Genomic DNA, 17,851 nt, shown 5'->3' with positions numbered 1-17,851 from the left:
AACTTTTTTTTAAACTTAGGAAAAGTGGCAATTTGTTGTGTATAAATGAAAAATATTATTCCTATAATCCAGAAAATTCAGAGTAGACGTGTTCGAAAGCAAAACAAACACAATATATTGTCAGTCCGTGCAGTAGTGGTGAGCACACTTTGAACATTGAACGCATCCTGTGAATCGTAAACATCACCAATAAAAAAGCTCGGGCTCTGTTTACAAAAACTGTGTAAAAACACTTAGCTTCGAATGATGATACTTGTGAATGAGTTTTGCTTTCTAACTGTGAATAAAATTATTTTTCTGGATTAAAGTATTAATATTTCTTATTAATACACAATTAAGAGTCAAAATCAGCAAGCATCGAGCATTGAGTTAAAAAAATGTGGAAAGTGGCATAGAAACAGATTTGGTTAAAACTCATATATAAATTTTCAGAACAGAGGGTATAATAGAAAAAAGCAAACCAAAATTAATTTTTCGCATTGTTGCTATGGAAACAACGCGCCTTTCAAATAGCGTGTTTTGTACTTTATCATGACACTTGAATTTATGGTTTAACAAATATTTTTTATTACTCGTCATTAATAAAAGCTTTTTAAATTATTATTCTATTTATCTAAAAATACTCTATTTTAACAACTGTTGATTATTGAAATTCTCTTCACCTTTTGATAAATAAAACTAGTTTTTGGAGGTTTATTTTGATTTAAAAAACAGCAAATTTGCAGTACTCTATAAGAAATCTACAACCACATTAAAGCTTATCAACATAAACTATATCTTAAACAGTATTTGTCCTAGAAGAATCAAAAAAAAAATCTGCAGGCAACTAATGCATTTATATATGATAACTGATTTAAATCCATAATTTTCTGTCTTTTTTGCTTCAAATTACCTCCCTTTGGTATAGCTCTCTAACAAAAGAGGAATAAACGGTAGTTTGCTTACATTGTTTTCAATAACAGTGTACAGAAGACTAGAAGAAAACAAGTAGAGCTTTTCAAAAAAGCTTACCGTCTTTAGCAACAATTTTAAACAGAAAACAGATCTATACTTAACAGGCCGTATAATTCTTTTGAATTTCTAATCTTGATTTTATGTTTCTGAATTAGCTTTTTACGGGCATTAGTCCTACCATGGTTGTCGCTCAGTCATCTCCGTAAACTTTGACTGGCCGAGAGCTTTCGGCAAACCTCGGCTGATTCCCACTCTTCGAACAAGAAAGGGGAAAAGAATAATAACAAATTGTAAAGCCTGCAAGCAATAACTATCAAATTTTATTTATAATGAAATTAAAGAGACCTTTTTATTTATTGCTATAAAATTATCATGTTATTAAGAAATAATTACTGCTGATTTTGTTGTTCGTTTTGTCATTTTTTTAAGATTGAAAATCTTGCAAAGTTGTTAAGTCGTACGAAAAATAGATCATCAGAAAGTTATCTCCCTTGTCTTGAACAGCATTTCAACCAATGAAATAATTGAAAATTTTCTCATCATGCAATTTCTACCAATCACAAAAGAGAGGAAGTGCATAGTCCGAAGACTGTAAAAAACTTCAACTATACTCTACCGTCTTCCAAGGAAGACGGTAATTACAAACTTGGAGCAGTCTGAGCCTCAGTTTTGGCGTTTTCATGAGTCTTAATTACGGTTAGTGACTGATTTTTTTTTTTTTTACAATTTACCATTACAACAGTTTCTGAAGAATTTATAACAAAAATTAACCATGCAGGAAAATATGTAACACTTGGTAAGTGTTTTTTTGCACATTTCAATTTAATTCTGATTGATTATATATGTTAGCATTACTTTAGTATTTTATAACTAAAAAGAAAAGATTATGCATGGCCTGAGGAACCAAGAGGAGGGGGTATGCCCCTCCCCCTCCCCGATAATATTGCCGATATTAAACTATTATATGATAAAATGAAATTAAATTCCCCAACTTAGATTGTTTCTGCGGGCCGAACGTGAAAAAGTTGGTCATGATCAGTTACATAACTGTATCCCAAATTAAAAAGTTTTATTTGAATTTAGTTTAATTTTGATTTGTTGTATTCACAGCATGTGTGTAGCCAAGTCACTCACCAGCTATAATGATTATAACTTGAGTGATGGTCGGGTAAATAAAAATTCTGTATATAGTAATAGATATCTTTATTTACCATTTAAGATAATACCTGCTTTTTACATAAAAAATTATTAATTGATGAAAATGAACACTATTATGAAATATTTGTAAAATGGAATGACTTTTGTTATGACGTCTTAAAAAAAAGAAAAAGGGGCAGGGGGTTAACTCTGTACTTAATATATTTTAGTTTAGGAAAGGGGATTACCTTGGAAGTATTGTGATACAGACAAGTATATAATGTTGATGACTAGTGGTAACTGAATTGTTTATATACCACAGGAAAATAATAAAAGGTTTTTGCTGATGTCATCCAGTGTTTACTTATGAAAGAAAATTCATATTCAGCTAACATTTTCACCGGTACCACTAAACTAATTTAATTCAACTAGGTTCAAATAAAAAAGTATCATTACAATTACAGCACATAAATTTTTGAAAAGGATTTCTATACTCTATTTTTTCTTGGGGGGGGGGGGGTTATTGGAAAGAAATGAAAACCACAATTTAGAGTTTTGACAAAACCTAGACCCAATTGACCTTTTTTTTTTTTTTTTTACAAAACCTAGAACCAATTGACCTTTTTATTACAAGTTTATAAATTTAAAGAATATCTCTATCAATACCGTCTCAACTTTGTGTTGTATACTTCTGTTTTTAGAATGAAATTCGCCACTTTGAAGCCAAACTCGGAAAGAAGCAGAAACAGAATTGGATGAGCTGATATAGAATTAGACAGGAAAAAACGTGTAAATAATACATTTAGTAAAAACGTTAACTTTTTAAAATAAAATGATAAACTAAACCATTGAGATCTCTTGGAATTTAATTGATTCCAATAAACATGCTTTGCATTCATCATCATTGCTCAAGCTCAACTAGAAATGCTTCTTAGCAAGTATCTGAAGGCAAAGCTGTATAATATTATTACATTTTAATTTTATCACTTTTTCAGATTATCATTATGAGAATACATCATTACAGTACAGACCATTGATGCTGGAAGTGAGTGGATAGTGTTACCGGAGACTCAGGGATCCAGAAAATAGATCAATAAATTATACAGTGTATTCATGAAAGTGGATCAAATAAAAATGTTCAATCCAAAAGTAACATTCTTTGTTTGTCTGTTAGCATTTTTTTATTGATGTAAATCTAACAAGCTACAGACACGTGCAAAAAGTATTCGGTCAAAATGGCGGCGTGTTTACACTGACAACGGTAGTATGAAAAAATCTACAAGCTAAATTTTCAACGAAAATGCTTTGAAAATTAAAATAATCAACTACTTACGATTTAATACTTCGTAAGGTGTCCTTTGAGTCTGATTACATTTAGAATCCGCTTTGGAATAAGCCATACAAGCTTTTAATGTAAGCAGGCGTGATACTGGTCCATATGCGCCGAATTTCCTCGATCAAATTGTCTTTCGATTTTATTGCAGCAGTGCGTGACTGAAGTTTTCTTTTTATGTGTAACCAAACATTCTCTATTATATTCAAGTCTGGTGATTGAGCAGGCCAACTTAAACAGTTAATTCGATTTCTAGCTACATACTCTTGAGTTGACCTGGCTCGGTGGACGGGTGCGTTGTCATCCTGAAAATAATAGCCATTTTGAGGGAAATGTCTTGCGAGAACAGGCCATAGGTTTTCCTCTAATATATCTTGGTATTTAGCAGCATTGATATTTCCTTCTACTGGCGTCATAGTTCCAACACCCTCCCTGCAAATGCACCCCCATATCATAACTTCGTATTTCGCTTGAGAAGTCCTCTGCTGAACAAGGTCCGGCCTCCATCCTTCGTCCTTTTTTCTCCAAATTCTTATCCTTTCATCATGACCCATTACAATTTTACTCTCATCTGAAAAAATCACACGCTTCCAGTCCTCTACTGACCATCGTCTTTTCCCCCGACACCAAGCAAGCCGCTTCTTACGATTCACCTCTTTAATAACCAGTTTCTTCTTAGAAACACTTCTCCGGTAGTTATGTTTGTGCAAATTATGCTGTACTGTCCTTTTACTAACTCGTTCTGGTCTTTCCTCGTTAAATTTTGCGGTTATATCAGAAAGTGAACATCTACGATTTGTTTTCACAATCCTCTCTAACTTCCAATAGTCACGGGGCCCGATTTTTGGAGGTCGGCCGCTTCTGGGTTTGTTTTCAACAGATCCCGTGTCACAAAATTTTCTACAAACATCTATAACTGTTGATTTAGGTAACTGTAACATTTCACTTATCTTTCTCCGAGAATAACCTTTCTGCATTAACTCCACGATGATGTTTTTCACATCTTTTCTTTTCCTTTCCGACCCATACTCTTGCTATAATTGCTCTAAATTTGTAAATGTCACGTGATTTATCATGTGACTAATTTTTCTAAATTTATACAAATCTACTTCCTGTGATTTGATATCAAGAGGGCAAGGTCATTTTCTTTTTTTAATACCATGGTAAGTGTAAACACGCCGCCATTTTTGACCGAATACTTTTTGCACGTGACTGTAATTCAGAGAATTTGTGCCCCCCGCTTAGGGAAAAAGTAAACCATGCGCAATTCGGGGCGGGGGGGGGGGGGAGGGGGGGTCGGATCCCCCTTATTGAATTTGTAGAATTTTTAAATGTATACGTGTATACTGAAGCAAAAAAAAAGTCAATACTGATATAATGATTTAATCATGTGTATAGAAGATTCTTTTTATGTGAAATATTTATCACAACGTAATGATGCATGATTTTATGAGTTTTTACAAGCTAGACCTCATAATTTATCTCATTTCACTTGCTGAATACTATCATTTAGTAAAAAAAAGAATCTCGGAAAAGAAAAAAATGATCGTCAGAGAATCGAGCCCGTGACCTCTCGCATGTGAAGCAGGAGACATACCACTGCGCCATAGAACTGCTGTACAATTTCGACAATTACATGTATATATATGCAAATATGAAGTCACATACATGTGTATATTCACGTTTGATATCGTCAAAAATTTACACAAAACATGGTGTCTAATTCAAACTTTATTAAACAGTTCTGGTAGATGTGATAGGAATATAAATTCTGCCGAGAACCTGTTTTATACGCAATAACTCTCCTCATGCCCCTGTGCTAAAAATAGCGACATGTAATTCTATAAATACTAATAAAACAAACGGGGCGGGACACTTTGCAAGAGGTCCTAGGGAGTTTTGGTATAAAATACATTGCATAAGCTCAAAATCTTCTTGAAACATCTCCCGAAAATGATAGTGTTACACACAGAGAGAATGTATAAATTTACGACCTTTAACTTTGACCTTTTGACCTCAAAATCAATAGGGGTCTTCATAAGGCCACGGGGAGTTGCTATGTTAAATTTCATTGCAATAGCTCAAATGGTTCTAGAGATACTGTGTGGAAGGGAAAGTGTTATAACAGACAGAATTCGTTTATTTATGACCTTGACCTTTGACTTTTTGACCACAAAATCAATAGGGTTCTTATTTAGTCCATAGGGAGTAACTGTTGCTATGCTAAATTTCATTGCAAAAGCTCAGAGGGTTCTCGAGATATCGTGTGGAAACGAAGGCGTTCCAGACAGACAGAAAGACGGACGGACGGAAGGACAAACGGACAAACTCGGGAGGGGGTGTGGTTAAACATTAGGGTACGTTGAGAAAAAAGTTGGGTGGGGGATGTCATCCCCCTACCCAACCCAAACCTGATGCTATAAGCCTGATTGACATAGTTTTACTTTATAATTATGTGAGCTGTCATAGTGACTCTCTTTCATAAACAAGAATTATTGTGAGCAAGCTAATAAAATGATACCAACCCTCCTGCTATTGCATTAAATGTTTTTTATTACAAAAAAAGGTCTAAATACTAATTTGAAACCTTGTAAAATTTTGGTAGTGCAGATATACATACCAAAATGACTTTGACAAATACTCAAGTCATAGGTAGTAAAACCGTTGTGTTGAGCACAAACTTCCGATTTCCCTTCATTCGAAGTTAAATATGTAAATGTGCCAAATTCATATAAGTACACTTTTATTGCAGTGACCTTGAAAAAGCTATGTCCTTGAGTCAAGGGCAAACATGTTCGAATGAATTTTGGTCAAGGTAATGACAAACCTACAGCTTAAAAATAATTCCCAAAATGAAATCAAGTCTTTTCATTAGAATGTTACAGAATGGGCAAAGGTTGCACTTTTCTTCTACCAATGACCTTGAACTTGTTCAAGTGACCTTGAGTCAAGTTTTTGACACATCTCTCGATCGCAAGCAATCTTAATATCAAGTATGAACTTTCAGTGGCACCTCATTGAAATGTTATGGACAAGTCAAAATTTTACATACATATGGATCGGTGAACAAGGTGATTCCTAACCCCCCCCCCCTTTTTTTCCAAGTTTCGTTTGTGAGGAATATAAAATTCCTTTTGAAATTGAATGTGCATTTATTTATTAACAATAGTAAATTTATGAGTATGCTTTGATCAGTACCAATATGGCCAATATAATGGACACTGAACATGTATTCAAATTACCCCCACCCCTTCAAAAAAGCTTATAAATGCCAGATTTTCACACATTCTAATCATTTGTAACTTTTGTCTGCTAAAGTTGCCTGCAAACTTGTATATTGTATAGATATGACATATATATACTAGTAACCCCTAACAAGATCATACCATTCATTTTTCCAGCAGTGGTTGTAGATTTTCTGAATAAAGTGATAAACATATGTAACTTTTTTCAAAATTAATAAGCATTGACGCCATGTTCTTTTCCCGTTGTCATGGCAACAATATCACTACAGAAATTTTGTTTTTCCTATTTTTGGAGAATAAAGTTTTCCATCTTTTAACAAATAAGGTAACCAAAATACCTTATCTTATCACGTTCAGAAAAAATATTCGTAGGAAAAATGTCTAAAAATCATTGATTTTCATATGGATTTATGAACCCGTTGCTAAGGAAATGAATTTCCTTGGATACCAGTCCCTTCATACGTTCGAAAAAAAAATTTTAATCGTGTTTTAGCATTAGGTAAGACAAAATCTTTCATATACCAAAAGCTTTTGAAAAAATAAAATTTTTACTTTCCATTCAATGCTCGATGCTTGCTAATTTTGACTCTTAACAAGATTGCCACTTTTCCTAAGGATTAAGAATAAAGTTAAAATTTTATGAAAGTACAAGGATGTGTCAATCAAACCGGCCAAAAATTTGAAGTTTTAATAACTTTTATATGAAATACGATTTTAAATTAATTTTTTTGTGAAAGCCATTAAAATCTATAGAAAAAATATTATTAAACTTCAAATCTGTGTCCAAGTACCTTTGACATATAACTGACAATAAAAGAGGGTGTTGCAGAAACTCGCGATTATTCCCAAATATTGAGAAGGGCATTTAAATACCCTCGTTATGTCTAAATATATACGTAGAGGACTATATGTTTATGGCAGGTATTTCCTGCTTGATACAGCAAAAAACTTTCGTCATTTTGCACGAAAAAGGTTGGAACAACAAAAAGCACAATGGCTAAAGCGTCATTTTGAAAGATATACCGTGCAAAAATATTTTTCATGAAATAAAACTGCGTCCCGTAATCACACTGTCGGTGCTACATCCAAGACATTTCATTTGTTTCAGATCAAATCTTGGCTACTAACTAAGAGACCACGATTATACATACATTTTATCTTGTTGCAACTTTTCAATAACATAAGACTTTCATAGCATATCAAACACTAAATATGGTCAGATATGCTTTGATTTCTTTTAGCTGAAATTAACAAAGTATTATTTTATTTCTCTTCTGTTTTATCACATCTTACTATATCATATTTAATAAGTGAAAAAAAGTTTTATTTTATGACATGTTCTAGGCATATGATATCGGGGGTGGATGGGGTGGGGGGGTCGGTGGGGGACCTCCCACCCCTACCCCAAACAGACACTTTCACCTCAAAAAACTAGTTTTAGTTTTAATAAAATATAAAAGTATTTATTATGTAATCCATTTATGTTCTTTATTTCAAGTCTTTTGTTCTTAATTTCCTTTCGGGTCCCTTTGGGTTCCTTTTGGGTTCTTTTGGGTCCTTTTGGGTAAATCGACGCACTGGGGATTCATTATGATCGGGCTCGGCATTTTGATTTACATACTTTGTACACAAAGCCAGATCGGACGGTGCATACAGCATACACAAAGCCAGATCAGACGGTGAAGGTAATCATATGATATTAAGTTTATATCATCTGTTTAATATGTTTATTCCATCAGTCCTTACAGAAACATGTTCCGTATAAAAAGATAAGGGACAACTGCAAAAGGCTAGAAAGACGTCATGTGGTGTGAGTCCAGGGTCGGAGGGTAGATTCTTATCACAGGCACCTGAAGTATGGATAATACCCCCCCCTTTTTTTTAAATGAAAAAAAAATATAAGAATGTATAATACCTCGAAAATATAAAATTTCCCCGTCAAACACATCTATATGTTCTTATATGCAAGCAGATTGTACTTTTTCTCACGTTTAAAGAATGGCTTTATTCGGTATAATAAAAATACACAAGGTAAGAAACAAAAGTTGTAAACAAACGGGGGGTTGCTCGCTTCGAGACAGATTTCCAAGGTAATAACAGTGTTATCTATCATAATTTTGCAAACACTCTGTCCGGGAGATGTTCTTTTACTAGTTTCTTAAACCTAAACCCCGCTCTTAGCGTTTGAATTGCCGTAATCGGACGCTTTATTAATCGGATACATAAAATTTTCTCCATTGGCAGCGTTAAAGGAGGTTTTGGAGCTGCTTTTCTGTTTCGCCTTATCTGATTGGTTGATTGCAATACAGTTTAAGTATCTAACCAATCAGATAAGGCGAAACAGAAAATCAGCTCCAAAACCTCCTTTAACGCTGCCAATGGAGAAAATTTTATGTATCCGATTAATAAAGCGTCCGATTACGGCATATTAACCATCAATCGCAGGTTTAGGTTAAATAGTTTTGTAGAAAAACATCTCCCGGACAGAGTGTTTGCAAAATTATGATAGGTAACACTGTTATTACCTTGGAAATCTGTCTCGAAGCGAGGAACCCCCGTTTGTTTACAACTTTTGTTCTTTTATTATACCGAATAAGGCCATTCTTTAAACGTGAGAAAAAGTACAATCTGCTTGCGTATAACAACACATAGATGTGTTTGACGGGGAAATTTAATATTTTCAAGGTATTATACATTCTTATATTTTTTTTTCATTTAAAAAAAAAGGGGGGGTATTATCCATACTTCAGGTGCCTGTGATTCTTATAGGACAAGGACACCCCATATATTAACCTTCGAACCACGAGTTTTCGTGGTATTGGGGCTGATGTGTAATAATATAGTGCTTCAAGACTGAATAATGGAGGTGTTTGCTATTTTTCACATATATATGTACACATGTACAAAATAATAGTCCTTATCATGCTTATCTTATCAACTCTCATATCATTTGTTATTAAGAAATAAGGTATCATTTTTAAACATCTCTCGGGATATAAATAAGGGGGTCACGAGATTAAATTCCATAAAGCCCAAAGGGCTTTATGATGAATTTAATCTCGTACTAACCCGTATTTATAAGCCCGATAGATGTTTTTAAATGATACCTTATTACTTATATTTACATTTGTGACTTATTCATACTTTATATTTGCCTGATTTTGACTTTTAACGTATGAAATGCGTTATTTTTCAAACCCAACGGCAAGTATGTAATCTACTGAATGCGCGTCAACCCTTTATGACGTCACTGAGAAATTACGTCAAACGATTATCCATATGCACATCTATGACCTCTTGACCCTTACCTGTATTTATACAGTTATAGATACACATTGCTTTCAGTAGTGTTATATAAAGGAAAAAATTTGCAAATGTAAATATTGTAAATTGGTTGTCTTATATTCAAATTTTTTAAACTGTAGAATTATATCCATTCATCTTAAGGCTCAGGGTTTGGCAATATCGCTGGCCCAGAACAACTGAATACTGAGTTGGGGCTACCAAATTAAGCTTTAAACTTGCCCTGCAGGGCTACAGTAAATTTTACCAATTACTCACTAAGAGCAAGAAAGTAATTACCGGTATAATTTACACACATATACTGTAAACCAACTTTTATTCGCGACGACTTTATTTCGCGATTTACCGTGTGTAAACTAGTTCGCGACGATTAATTTTCGCGATCAAGTCGTTTTTGGAACTGTTTTAATAGAAAAAGAGACTTTAAGGACCCGTTCGCGGCGAGAAATATTCGCGATGACAAGGCTCTCGCGAACCTCGCGAAAATTTCTCGCACGCGAATAAAAGTTGGTTTACAGTACCTGATAATTGTTATATTTATTTTCAAACATGTTTTATCATTAAGGTCTTCCGTCTCCTGCGGAAGACCTTCTTGTTATTCTTCGGTTTCTTTTTCCCTATTATTATTATTTTTTTTTCCAACCGATTTTGTGCACGCGATTTCTCAGAAACGGCTTGGCAGATTTACATAAAATTTCCACATGTTATAGCTTATCAATCGGTCTTGATAGGTTTTTAAGCGTTTTTATGACATCACTTCTGGTCGTGAGATATGGACAATTTTCTGATTTTAAATTGCAATTTTGTCTTAACTTCCTAGCAAAAACTGCTTAAGATATCAACTGGAGACTATTTGGAGATGATAGTTCATGACTTATAGCGTTGCAGAATCACCTTTTCGTGCGATGTCAATACTTCCGGTCGCTACCGGAAGCGAATTTAAAAAACACAATTTTTCAACTTTTGATTTTTAATATTTTTAATTTTGATTTGAAAAGAGACCCTTTTGCAGAAGCGTAATATGTAATTTGTTTGAAAATCGAAAAAGCCAATCTTGAGATATTTGCATTTAAAAACACGAAGCGGCGATTTCAATGGCCAAATGGTTAGCGCGTTGGATTGTCACGCGGGCGACCGGGGTTCGATCCCCCGTATGACCAAAAAATTTTATCATTTTTTCTGCTCGATTTTTCGATATTTTTTAATTTTAGACCATTTGGAACAATATATTATAAACTTTTATGCATATCTTGCGTAATTAGGGGTCACAAGGGGCCAGAATGTCAAATCTTTGACGCTTTATATCTGAAAAAGGGGGAATATTTTGATAAGCAATATTGAACAAAAGATGTTCAGAATAATGTTTTAAACAATATGCATACTTTGAATTTTTGTAAAACGGTCCCATTAGGGACTTGTCCGGAGTGGCCCCTAAATATTTCTATTTAGCATATCTCCACAACGAATAGAAATCTCTGAATAAGTGTTGAAGAAAAAAGCTTCAAAATTACAAGACCTTTCATTTGCTTTCAAGAAAATGGGGTTGACCCCTCAAATTAGGGGCTCAGAGGGGCCAAAAGTCTCTTATCTATAACTCTCTATTGATCAATATTTTGTTATACATTACTGAAGCAAAAGTATTTATCTTAACGATATGCAACAATATATGATACAATTTTTATCATATGTTACGTAATTAGGGGTCACAAGGGGCCAGAATGTCAAATCTTTGACACTTTATATCTCGAAAAGGGAGAATATTTTGATAAGCAATATTGAACAAAAGATGGTCAGGATAATATTCTTAACAATATGCATACTTCGAATTTTTGTAAAACGGCCCCATTAAGGACTTGTAGGAGTGGCCCCTAAATATTTCTATGTATCATATCTCCACAACGAATAGAAATCTCTGAATAAGTGTTGAACAAAAAATCTTTGAAATCACAAGACCTTTCATTTGATATCAAGAAAATGGGGCTGATCCCTCAAATTAGGGGTTCAAAGGGGCCAAAAGTTTTTTTATCTATAACTCTTTATTGATCAATATTTTTTGATTAGTATCCATCATGAGAAACACAGATATTCATCTTAACGATTGCAACAATATCTTATAAAATTTTGATCATATGTACGTAATAAGTGGTTGCATTGAGGGGCCAAAATGATATATTTTTTATGCATTACGTTTCGAAAAGAGGGAGTATTCTTATAAGCCATATTGAACAAAAGATGTTCAGAATATCGTGATAAAAACAGAAACTTTAAAATTAATGAAGAAAAACTTAATGTCATTCTCTCTTAACGAATATCTCAGTCAAAATCACATCTCATCTTATCGAGAAATTCAACGGAAGACCTACTCGTTGCTCGCAATGAGATCTCATCTAGTTATAATTATTATTTTTGTAAGTCAAAATGTAATGATTATAAATATGGAATTTTTCTAATAGAAAAAAATTCTAGGTACTATCATAGAGTGACATATAATTTTTACCCAAAATACAGTCAGAATGCAGGATTTTTTCAAAATTTCCAGGGGGAGGCCCTCCGTACCCCCACTAGCAGGAGGGGGAAACCACCTCCTGCACCTATCCCCCTCGTCCCTTCGCAAATTAGCCACCAGCCTTCAGCTGTTGGACAAGTAATACATGAAAAGGGCTTAAGTAGAAATTAGAAATGGCTAGCCCTGCTGACAACTATATTTTAAAGTTAGTGTTGATCCCTGCTTAAGGAGGCTGCATGAGGTCAACAAATAAACCATCACTTAGTATATGAGATATAATTTACTTTTTAAGACATGATATCAGATATCTTAAACAAATTAGCTGTCAACCAGTATTCAACATCAAAGAAGAATTTCATATATTTCATTTTTCAAATTCCATCACCTTTTTATTTAAAAAATAAATGTTCAAACATCTATTCTTAGACTACTCTAAACATGCTAAATCCGTTCATTACTTTCAAATGAAAGTACAATAAACAACAAACACACCATTTGGACATAGCAACGACACGCAGTAGCTTTATTTGTATAGTGTACATAACATATGCAAAAGATGAAAATCAATTTGTATATATATGTTTATATTGGATTGAATGAAACATGATAAAATTTAAACTTTACCGTGCTCTACGTGTCGTCCTAAACTGGTATTTGACCCACTATTTACCTCTTATATAGCCTTGCTAATGAGACCAGTTCTAAAGAACCACGTGATATTCAACATATTCGAATGAAAACCTTGTAATTCCGAAAAGTAATTCATTATCACACCAAGTAGAAAATGATTTCTGACTAATTCATTCCTCAAATGAAAGAAATATTTTCAATAGCCCAAAGGGCTTTATGAATTTGATCTTGTACCATCCAATATTTATAGCCCAATAGATGTTTTTAAATGATACCTTATCACTTATATTTACATTTCTGACTTATTCATACTTTTTATTTGCCCGGGTGACTTTTAACATGTGAAATCCATAATATTTCAAACCCAAGGGCATGAATGTAATCCACTAAATGTGGGTCGACCCTTCATTGAGAAATTATGTTGAATATTTATCCATATGCCAGGGCTCTCGATTCTCTAAATCTGGGGCCAATATTCGGCCCTGTTCCCAATGCAAAAAAGGTACCTTTTTTCCTAAAAGAAAGGTGTAAATTTCCCAATTTCCATAGCAAAATATTAATTAAAAAATAAAAGTCCATGAAACTTAATCGCAAAAAAAACTCAAAACAAAGCACACTTGCAAATGAAAGTGAAACTGTACTACTATTTTATTAGTTCTCGCCAAATGCATTTGGGATTCGGGGAACCAGGTTATTGTTTTTACAAAAATGTGAACTAACTATGAGTGCAGAGTATCTTGTCATGTAGTTTTGACAAAAAACATCATTTTGGTTTCAAAAATAGACATTTCATTTAAACATTAGTAAGCTGCACCTAGAAACATACCCACGCTTTGGCATGTTCAGTCTCGAGGTAAGCAAAGTTGTCCATGTGATCTAGGAAATTCGGGACTATGTGACTCGTGACTGTCACTCACAAAGACATATAACCGCAATATCAACACTCAAAGTAGTGATAATGACAAAACTAATGTACTTTCATAAATAGCCTACGTACCCATGTTTGTTCTGTTTAACTGTTTATTCAAAACCAGAGTTAAATTGATGTCAAAATGCTAGAAAAGCAAGTCCCAAAAAGTGGTGTGAGAGCCCTGCATACACACATCTATGACCTCTTGACCTAGTACCAGTATTTATACAGTTATAGATCTGAATTGCTTTCAGTAGTGTTACATAAAGGAAATCATTTGCAAATGTAAATATTTCTTTATATGGAGCTCTTCTTCTAACTTGTCTAAAGGAGGTCAAAATAATCTAATTTAAAAAATAGACAACTACCCAGCCCTCTCAATTTGCTTTCTTTGAAAGCTACAAATTAAAGATTTTTTTTTTGGGGGGGGGGGGGGGGGGGGGGGGGGGGGGGGGGCACCATTAAGCATTAGGAGTGAAACAGTTCACTGCAGTATCAATACACAGTACAAAATCTTTAGTTGTGGGATTCCTTTTAATGAATTTTCGGATAGGGATAAAATTTTAAGTACTAATTAACATAAATTTTTGTTGACTGATAGTTTGTAAAAATATTTTTAATAGATCTATTCAAGTAATTTTTTTTCACGTTACATCATTTTGAGTATAAATAATGTGACTAGATTAAGTGGATAAAAGCAGAAAACAGCAGTTAAATTTGTTTTCTTTTGTCAAAATGTATCATATTGAAAATAACCCTACCGAGACAAAATTATATGATAAGTATTAAACTGTGAAGGTCAAGGTGTTTCACCCCCATTAACATGATTAAGCAGTGAGGGATCTTCTTTGTGCCAGCACCTACTACGAAACTGGACCTCTGTTTATGCAGTCTCATTCGAGGAACCAATCTCCATGTCCTGCAGTGGGATTCGATTCATTGAATGTATATTGTATGATATCTGTCTTGAGAATTTTTCACTCATATGGAGAGCTGCAAATATTCTCCTTTATACTTGGCACTTTGGGTCATTGAGCAGGGAGGGATGTTTTTGTGCCAGCACCTTGACTGCGACATAGGACCTGGGTTTATGCAGGCTCATCGGAGGAACCTCATGTCTCGTAGTAGGATTTGAACCCTAGACGTAATGATCAACTCCTTACTTTGCAACTCTAGAGCAGCACTTTAACCACTGCATCAGACAGGCAACTAGCAGGATTCAAACATGTAACTCTAAGTAAATTCTCTAATCACTGTGCTTATAATTGCCCTTTTCCACAAATAAGTTGAAGTGATCACTCTATGAAAATTATGAGTTTCAAATTTATCAGAGGTATCCTGTATCAGTTATCTCAACTTATATGCTGTCACGGGTAACCGAAATGATCCAGAACCGTGGAGCATTCTTGGGTAAGGGGGAGTTTAAATTGTAAAAATAAATGGCCAAGTCCCTTTACAAGGGGAGATAATGAAGGAAAGAGAAAAATAGGGTGGGGTCATTAAAAATCTTCTTCTTAAGAACCACTGGGCCAAAAACTCTGAAACTTATATGGAAGCATCTACTGGTAGTAGAGATTTTAAATTGTTCAAATCATGACCCAGGGGGTAGGGCCGGGCTGCAATAAGAAAATAAAGTTTTACCGGTACATACTGGTAGAAATAAATACAAAAAAACTTTAAAAATCTTCTGATGAAGAACCACTGGGCCAGAAAAGCTGAAACCTATTTGGAAACAACCTTGGGTAGTATAGATTTAAATTATTAAAATCATGGTCCCCCGGGGGTTGGGCGGGGCCGCAAAAGAAATTGAAGTTTTTCAAAGACGTGTAGGAAAAACTTTAAAAGTATGTTTCTGGTGAGCCCTGAGAGGTTTTCCCCCTTTTCCCTGTTGTAAATTGAATGTTTAGAGTCTTTAAGATAATTGTTTGTCTATGAGCATTTTTAAGGTTAGATGATGTTAATGTAAAATAAATGGTATCACTAGAATTTTCAAGTACATAATCATGATATTAAATGAATACTGTGAAATCACAAAATTTCTTAGGGGGTTAATTTTCGTTGTTTTTTAGGTATGAAGAGACCCATGAATTCATGTCCACCATAAAATGTAAAATAAAAAATACATAACTACTCAACAATTTTTCATCCACAAATTCAAATCTCCATGAGCCAAGAGTTTTTACTCAAACCACGAAAATTTGATCACATGAAAATATGTTATTTTACAGTTTATGATAGATATGTCTTTTTTTTTGAGAATAATGCCAATTAATTATTTGTTTACTTTTTTGCAGGTTTCAGACTAAAGCAATAATTTGTTTATGATGTCAGAGCTACATAACAAGGTCATGACATCAGAGTTTCCTTATACTGAAAACTACAGATTTGATACTGAGACCACTAGTGAGTATAATTATATGTAAATGAAGATACCTCTAATACTGTTGAACACAAATATATTGAATACGAAAACTCTTTTAAAATTGTTAATGTTGTTAGGCATTCCCAAACCCAGTTTTATGTTTTTAGCTCTACTAGTCAGAAAACAGAACAGCTTATGTGATAATAAGGTGTCCATTGACTGTCCGTCTTTCTAGCTGCCCGTCTGTCCATCTGTCTGTCAGTAAATAATTAGGAATTAGGCCAAACTATGTTACATGTATAGACTTATAACACTAACAGGACCTGGGTCAAACATATACTAAATCCTACATGACACTGTGTGTACTTGTAGCTGCTAGACTCTCCAAGGTTCCCCTATTACTAGTACCCTTCAGCATGTTCAGTGACAGTTGACATGATTGATTCAACTTAAAGCATTCTTACAGTTTACAGTAGACATACCTTTTTCCACGGGGTCATAATTCCACGGAATCTCAATTTCTGTGTAATCCATGGGTATATTACACAGATTTCTTATACTGTCACCATATGCCTTACATTTTCATTAAGTATGCTTGGACAAATTTCTGTGGAAAATTTGTGACCGCATACAAAGCGTAAATTAATTCCATATGGAAATAAGTACTTCTACAGTATTTTAATAGCTATACTAAGTTGCATCAACTATTTGCGATGTGCTTGGACCCCTATGCTCATTTTTGGACATTTAAAACATATGTTTGAGCACCTGGAGGAAGTCTTTTTACAAAAAGAAATTAAAGCATTCTTATAGTTTATTTTCATAGCCATTATTATCTAAATCAACTATTTGCATCATGCCTGGACCCCTATGATCATTATTGGACATTATATATAAAACAGTAGAGTTATCTCCCTCAACCTGGAACTTTTCAGTTTTAATATATGTTTGAGCACCTGATGAAATCTTTTTACAAAAAGAACTTAAAGCATTGTTACAGTTTATTTTATTAGCCATTATTATCTAAATCAACTATTTGCATCATGCCTGGACCCCTATGATCATTATTGGACATTTAAAACATAAGAGTTATCTCCCTCAACCTAGAACTATTCAGTTTATATGTTTTAGCACCTGACGGATTTCTTTTTACAAAAGAAGTTGTAGCATTCTTACAAATTACTCCTCTTGGTTGTAGTAAAGAAGGAGCCACTTGGGATTTCTGACTCTGTGGAGGAGGAGGAAAACCAACAGCTTGTAATAGTGAAGGTAAAGATTTTTTTTTTGTATTTAAATGGTGCACATGATTTCCAAGAGTTTCCATTATTTAATGTATCTGTTGTTTTTATTGCAAAGCTCTGATCAATTTTTTGCAGGAAACAAGTTGAGATACATACTATCAACAAAGACCTGAATACTGTATTTAATTTACTTCGATAACCTGACACATTTTCATTGTAATTGAAATGAA

The 17,851-nt window shown here is 33.9% G+C and overlaps 1 long non-coding RNA gene across 1 annotated transcript; it reads left to right on the top strand.

The window, feature by feature from the left end:
* Nucleotides 1-8,294: 8,294 nt before the first annotated feature.
* On the top strand, nucleotides 8,295-17,649 carry LOC134259305 (uncharacterized). The gene is made up of 3 exons (XR_009990320.1): nucleotides 8,295-8,354; nucleotides 16,313-16,421; nucleotides 17,579-17,649. It is a non-coding gene; the product is annotated as an uncharacterized LOC134259305 (long non-coding RNA).
* The last annotated feature ends 202 nt before the right edge of the window (nucleotides 17,650-17,851 follow it).

This window comes from Saccostrea cucullata, unplaced genomic scaffold (genome assembly GCF_032062105.1).
Source record: "Saccostrea cucullata isolate Sc308-1 unplaced genomic scaffold, CSIRO_AGI_Scuc_v1 ctg13100, whole genome shotgun sequence".
In the NCBI taxonomy this organism is placed as follows: Eukaryota; Metazoa; Mollusca; class Bivalvia; order Ostreida; family Ostreidae; genus Saccostrea; species Saccostrea cuccullata.
The sequence above is the reverse complement of the archived record's forward strand: the minus strand, read 5'-3'. Positions and strand labels throughout refer to the sequence as shown.